Below are 7,730 nucleotides of genomic sequence, written 5' to 3'. Positions count from 1 at the left end.
CCTAATACCACTTTTATGCATTTACCACCACTAGGCTATTTGACAGCATCAATAAATTGAGTTCGTTATTTAGTTACTTTTGAAAATTATTGGATTTTTTCTTTAGTTAAATCAATGAATAGGTATTTACAAAAATTTTAAAACAAAAAATTGTTCTGTCAAATTACCTATTTCAATACTAATTTTATAATAATTACCTCCTTGTATAGTTCTACTATTGGAAGGACCTGGCACAGGACTGACTGGATGAGCTCGTGGAGTTGATGTTACATGGGTATTTTCTGGAGGTAATGCCTCCATAGTCATTTCTTCTGGTGCTGGTATGGAGGTGATAATTCTTTCTTCTGTTTCCCCTCTATTGACTTGAGGACCTTGAGGTTGAGATGGTTCCTAAGTACAAAAATATAATTGTTGACCAGAAATATGCAAGTTTTTATAGAATTATCAAAACAAGATATAACATTAATATAATAATATGAATGTTCACTCACTTGGAATCCCGCTTCTTCTATGGCTTCTGTTCCAGTAATTGCGGTAATCCCAATTAACCTTAACACTCTCTCCTCAAGTCTACTCAAAGGCTTTCCCCTACCAGGCCCACCACCAGTGCCACGAATATCCCGATTTATAAGGGAGGCTTTCTTTTTTGTTTTGGTCTTCCAGTCAGACCATACCTGTAGCACGAAATATAAAATATTAACATTAAAATAAATGGTCTTCAGAGGCAGTGGCGGCGCAAGACCTAACTAGGCGAGGCCCCCTAAGGGATGATGCAAAAAGACGGATTTAATTAAAAGATTTTTTTTGATACTCATAAATGCTAAAAAAACGCGCCGTCCAAGGGGCGCGAGGCCGTGGACGGTCGCCCACACCACCCACGCCTTGCGCCGCCTCTGTTCAGAGGTACCTAAGCAACAGCAGACTTTGCTTAACTATATTTAGTGCTCATAGTACTCGCCATGCATCCACTTCCACTGCCAATAGACTTGGGGTCAACATTGATGTTATACGCAAAACTGCGGGATGGTCTGATTCTTCTGCAGTATTTGCTAAGTTTTACAATAGACATGTAATTACTGATCCTACCAGCTTTGCTAAAACATTGTTATCTAATAATGATTGTAACCTGCAAGAAAAATAATTAATGGTTAAATTATGAAAATAATGAGTGATTAATAATATTTATAGTTAATTGATTATTGCAAATAAAAATAATTTGGAAAATCCAAAAGTGCACGCCTCATAATTTTTTTTAATAAATATTTATTAATTATTATTTTTGTTTATTTAATAACAATTAAACCACATCGAATCAGACCCTGAAAAATGAAAGGGTTCTATTCCTGAGCATACTCAAGCGTAAGAGAAAATAATTTGGAAAATCCAAAAGTGCACGCCTCATAATTTTTTTTAATAAATATTTATTAATTATTATTTTTGTTTATTTAATAACAATTAAACCACATCGAATCAGACCCTGAAAAATGAAAGGGTTCTATTCCTGAGCATACTCAAGCGTAAGAGAAAAAAAAAGACTCGATTAGTAAAGTATTTCGGTCGCTATCGTGTTAACAAGAAAAAGGATCCGCACATACAGACACACGGACGTCCAAGACAGAACTTTTTTAAACTGTTTTTTAACTAGTTTAAATAACAAAAATGACATCAAAAATATCATGAACGTTAAAAATAGTGTTTTTTCTTAATATGTGTGTGTATGTATTATCTTACAAGTGCAATGTATGATACATAAAGACATTTTAAGTTTGAAAAATCAGATGTTTTGCGCGAAGTGACAGTAGTACCCACCTCAACGCTTCGCTTATGAGGCGTGCAAAAAAAGACTCGATTAGTAAAGTATTTCGGTCGCTATCGTGTTAACAAGAAAAAGGATCCGCACATACAGACACACGGACGTCCAAGACAGAACTTTTTTAAACTGTTTTTTAACTAGTTTAAATAACAAAAATGACATCAAAAATATCATGAACGTTAAAAATAGTGTTTTTTCTTAATATGTGTGTGTATGTATTATCTTACAAGTGCAATGTATGATACATAAAGACATTTTAAGTTTGAAAAATCCGATGTTTTGCGCGAAGTGACAGTAGTACCCACCTCAACGCTTCGCTTATGAGGCGTGCAATATGAAACTTACCATAAGTTTTTCAATTTTTATCACCATTTCACATTTTATTAATTACTCTAAACATCTACACCACGTCAATATAAATCGCAAAGAATGAAGCTGCGAAACATAATTGAAAATCAAACGAACTTACCAAGTGAAGTTCGATGACAATTATGTGAGCCGCTTCATTCGAAGCGATTTATAGATACCCACCCTAAGATTACGGTTAATTCGACAACAAACGTATTACATAACATTTTAATATATTCCCTGCCCTATATAAATACAAAATGTGAAATATCTCTCAACAAATGACCTTCACATCGTAACGAACCGTTTGAGAAATGATGGGGGTAAATGGTAGGGGTAAAAAGTGTTGCCACAAAAAAAAAAAGTATAATTTAAAAATTATAAAAGTATAAATTTAAATTAATAATACTTATACCTTTAAAAAACCCGTGCAAGGCTCAGGCTAGGAACGCTACTACACCACGTCAATATAAATCGCTTCGAATGAAGCTGCTCACATAATTGTCATCGAACTTCACTTGGTAAGTTCGTTTGATTTTCAATTATAAAGGCGAAAGTTTGTAAGTATGGATGTTTGTTACTCTTTCACGCAAATACCACTTAACCGATTACAATGAAATTTAGCACACATATAGAGGGTAACTTGGATTAACACATAGGATAGATTTTATCCCGGAAATCCCACGGGAACGGGAACTATGCGGGTTTTCCTTTGAAAACGCGGGCGAAGCCGCGGGCGGAAATCTAGTCTAGTCTAGTCTAGTACTATTATAAGGACGAAAGTATGGATGTACTAGATTTCCGCCCGCGGCTTCGCCCGCGTTTTCAAAGGAAAACCCGCATAGTTCCTGTTCCCGTGGGATTTCCGGGATAAAACCTACCCTATGTGTTAATCCAAGTTACCCTCTATATGTGTGCTAAATTTCATTGTAATCGGTTCAGTAGTTTTTAAGTGAAAGAGTAACAAACATCCATACATCCATACATCCTTACAAACTTTCGCCTTTATAATATTAGAAATATTAGATGGATGTTTGTTACTCTTTCACGTAAAAACTACTGAATGGATTTGAATGAACACTTTACCACAATATAGCTTATACAACAGAATAACACATAGGATAGGTTTCATCCCGGAAATCCCACGGGAACGGGAACTATGCGGGTTTTTCTTTGAAAACGCGGGCGAAGCCACGGGCGGAAAGCTAGTAAAGAATAAATAAATGTGAGTATGTAAAATTATATGTTATTTTTAATGTATGAGCAATTTTTTTATTACAATATTTTTCTTTTATTTTACGTGTTTTGAATAAAGAATGCAATCGAAGTAATCTGCCCTAGCGATACTCGCGCGAGTGAGTGTAATGTCAGAGGCGCATCGAATCCAGATGTTTCGTGCTAAAATAATAAATGTAAACTTCAATAATCTATATCTCAGTCATTTATTGATGGATTTCAAAATTTTTTTCGGCCACTGATTAGTTTTGATCTATATTTTAACACTATTATGGTGATTATAATATTTTCTATTTTTATAAACTTTTCCATTTTTCCATACAAACAAAATTAATGTCATTGAAAAAAAAATTAAATTCAGTATTTTCTGATTTTTTACTTTGTACACACACTATTACCTAGTTGATTACAAAATTGAAACTTTCTAGGTCATCTGGAAGTGGGTTAGGTTTTGTATATATCTATGAGTCAGTCAGTCTTAAAAATTGCGATTTTTGGATATTAATATCTACGCAACTGTTTTATCTGTATTTATGAAATTTAAGGTTCTTGTTTATGTTGGGGTCCTCATTATATGTACCAAATTTGGTTTGTTTAAGTTAAATAGTTTTCGAGTTATAAGGGGGTGAAAAGTGGCTCCAAATGGTTCGTCGTGTAAATATACACACGGCTGCTGCTCGCCAGTTCTCTTCGCTTGAACTCGGCTTGACACGCTGCCGCGTGTCTAGATCATAAAAGAACTACTAATAGTCAACCGTGAAAAACAATTGCCAACCATGTAACTTGACGATATATCAATTTTGGGTCTTCAATCGAATAAACATCAAAATGCATTGTTTTTATGCATTGCATTAGAGTAGTATGGATTCTGTCAAAACATCGAAACAGCTGAACAAATAGTAATTTAGTAGCATGTGCTCAGACGGTGAGGGCAAACGAACCCGACCTACTGTATTTACCTGTACAATATATAAGAATAGTATAAAAAAATCCTATAGTGGCATTTAAACTTTTTGTTATGAAAGTGGCGCCATCTTGTTTGCGTTAAGTGACACGTTTGGCACACGACAGGCCGTTTTGTCGCTTAGCCCTTTACAACTGAGGGAAAAAATGTACTCAGACCTTTTTGACCGAGTACACAGGACTTATTTATGTGTACTTACTTACCTAAGTATGACGTTAAAAAAATCCTGAAGTTCATAGTTTCCTGAAAACGTACCCTCACGAAGTGGTGGCGGATTGCAAATAAAAGCGCTGGCGCGCTCATTCGTGGCGCGCGGCATTCGCCGCGAGTCAATTGACACACTACAACTCTGCCCGTTTGTGGAGTCAACTGCCTTATTATTTTCCTTTGCATTATATAAGTTTTTTTTAATTACAATTAAGTTAGTTAAAGTGAGTTTAAAAAAATAGTGTGAAATTATTTCATTATTTTGTAAATGATATTACTTAATGTTAAATTAAATTAACGAGTTTTGATTATATTTGTTCCTAAATTCAGAAGTGGGATAGTGATTCTCACGCGTCCTTAACCGTTTGCTTTCTGAAAATGGCAGTTTGACTCTTCAAACGAATTAGTTCATAACACTTTTAAATTACCCTCAATAATACTTTATAAACTTTTCATTGTGTTTCGTTTAAGTGAAATTAAAATAGTAGTTGTGTGGCTAAGTATATAACGCAAAATTTTGGTGAGTATATTCCAATCATTTGCTATCTAAGGAGAAGCGAGCTTCTTATCAATTTATAGCTTAAGGGTCAACTCACACCGAAAGAGCGGCGAAGGGCAGTGAAGCGCGGAGTCACGGAGACCCACGACTTCTCGAGCATTCCAGCGACTTCTCGAGCAGTCGCGGGAATCCGCACGCCTTCTCGAGCCCACTCGAGGGAAAGATTAAATTCATTATGACCAGAGGCGGCTCGTGACAAAATTGTATGGGTGTTCACTTGAAATAAAACAACGAAAATACAATAGCGTAAGCGGGATAATTTATTACAAAAAAATAATGAGCACCACATTATAAAATATTTAAACACTAAAAATTATAAAGTACAGGCTATTTCAAAACAAATTCAATGATTATCGAGCGTACTCATAGTGTTTGTTTCTAATATAGGAGTGCAACGTCGCGCGCAATTGCTGCTGTCATGCGATGCGGCCGCGTCGCGTCGGCAACGTCGCGTGTGAGCGGCGCTCCAAAAATTGCTATTTTTCCATAGTAAATCTTTTGTTTCACGTGCAGGACTGTTGCGAAATTTCTCTTTCACTCTTATTGGATTTCGTATTTGGGCAATGTACTGAATCTTGTTTCATAGGAGCGCAATCGAGAGCGCTCCGTAAGCTCCGTTTCGCGCGTTACATAAGAAATGAACAAGAGTGTACTGTGTATGTACTTAATGATGTATTTTTATTTATAAGGTTTCAAATTTTATTCATATTAATATTGGAGTTTTTACGATAGATTTTAAATAGTGATATCAATTAATAAATGAATGAGCAGGTATAACTTTATACTATAATTATTTATGGGAGTTCACTGCACCAGCGCTCCTTAGGACGAGCCGCCTCTGAATTTATGACTATTATAAAATGAACAATGACAAATTTGAAAGTTTGTTGGAAATTCTCAGGCCACATATTCGAAAACAAAATACCAATTATAGATTGGCTATTTCCGCTGAAGAAAGACTATCAGTCTGCCTCAAGGGATATTTATTTATTTATTTTTTTTTATTTATAACATTTATTTCAGGTAACAGACAATAAATTGTACAGACCCATAGAATAAATACCTTACAGACTAACATACATATAATATTTTATAACTAAAACTATTAAGCACTACACTATACACAATTCACGGCACTGGCAGTGTCATATTGCGCTGAATGGGCTTCGGCTGGGTGTTGCGAAGCCGCCCGCGAAACCGCCGGAACACGACACCACGGGGCCAGAACTCCTCGCTCATGAAGGTCGACAGCTGCTCGCTCGGTACACGCACAACAAATGAATTAAAGTTCAAATTATTGCGCGGCTCCAGGCGCTGGACCCTCACGATAAACTTGGTCTTCACCCGCACATACTCCACTACATCAGAAGCTTGGGTGGAGTGGTGCAGGCGGGACACGTACAGCTGCGTCGTCGGTATGGCGGGCCGCAGCAGGTGGTTGTTACCGGTCGGGGCGGTACCACACTTGTTGGAGGAGGGCTTCTTTTTCTTCTTCCTTTTCTCTACCTTTGTAAAGCCCTCCTCATCGAGTGGATGTCTATTCACGCTCGACAAGGGTGCCGCACGGCGCGGGGAGTCCCTGTGCTTAACGGGATCTCCATCTCGGGTGATTTCTTGCCGCTTTACGGGAGGCTTGGCGGCAGCGGCCGCGTAGCCAGCCGGTGTCGGGTTGGCTACACGAGGCGGGCTCTCCGGGGGAGGCGCGGGTCAGGCGGGGCGCGGCGTGACGCGGTCGACGGCCGGCGGCGTCGTCAAATTCGCTGACTCAAAAGTCTCACGTTGCGCTCCACGACGCGTGTTCACATTTGAAACCTCCGCTGACCTACATAATGAAATTGAATCGCGCAGGGCGACGACCTCATTACGCAGATCGTTGATGGTGGATTGGGAAGCTCCAAATTTAAACTCCATCTCCTTTAGGGCCGTCCTTAATGAAGTGATGTCCTTAAGAAGGCGGGTGACGTCGACGTGGTCGAATGTGACGGGAGGCAGCTTACGCAAATCCTTCGCCACGAAAGTCGGCACGTCGTCCGGATCGGTCTTCTTGAACACCTTGATGATGTCCCGTAGACTCCTCTCTCCCTTCTCGTCCCTCCTGCGAGACGGCATCTGGTCGGCCATATTCAATGGCAAAAAGAGTAGTGATTTGGCGTCACGTATCTCTCCTTCCGTAAAATTGCTCGTGCAAATTTGCTCTATGCTAACTTCATCCATGACATCCAGCTGATACTGCAGGAATGCCAGGACTTCATTAGGCACAAGCCTAGCGCTCATTGTTGCGAGCGATAACTTCGACAATAAAAAATATTAATTATTTCAGTACTAGCTGCTCCACGCGGTTTCAGCCCCGTGGCCGTGACTCCACTCCTGTTGGTCGTAGAGTGATGATATATAACCTATAGCCTTCCTCGATAAATGAGCTATCTAACACCGAAATAATTTTTCAAATCGGACCAGTAGTTTCCGAGATTAGCGCGTTCAAACAAACTCTTCAGTTTTATAATATTAGTATAGATTATTTAAATATAACATTGTTTATCTCACATTGCAGTAACAAAGATCTGTTCCTGGTAATTAAGACTGCATTATATTATATTAATTTA

At 38.2% G+C, this 7,730-nt stretch overlaps 1 pseudogene; it reads right to left on the bottom strand.

Moving 5' to 3' along the window:
* Window positions 1–6,255: 6,255 nt before the first annotated feature.
* LOC149895151 (uncharacterized) lies at window positions 6,256–7,401 on the bottom strand (annotated as a pseudogene).
* Between the last annotated feature and the right edge of the window lie 329 nt (window positions 7,402–7,730).

Source organism: Colias eurytheme, chromosome 32 (assembly GCF_061535395.1).
Source record: "Colias eurytheme isolate Ceu_HAF_F1 chromosome 32, ilColEury1 Martin Lab GWU primary, whole genome shotgun sequence".
Classification (NCBI taxonomy): domain Eukaryota; kingdom Metazoa; phylum Arthropoda; class Insecta; order Lepidoptera; family Pieridae; genus Colias; species Colias eurytheme.
Note: the sequence above shows the minus strand (reverse complement) of the source record. Positions and strands in the feature narration are given on the sequence as shown.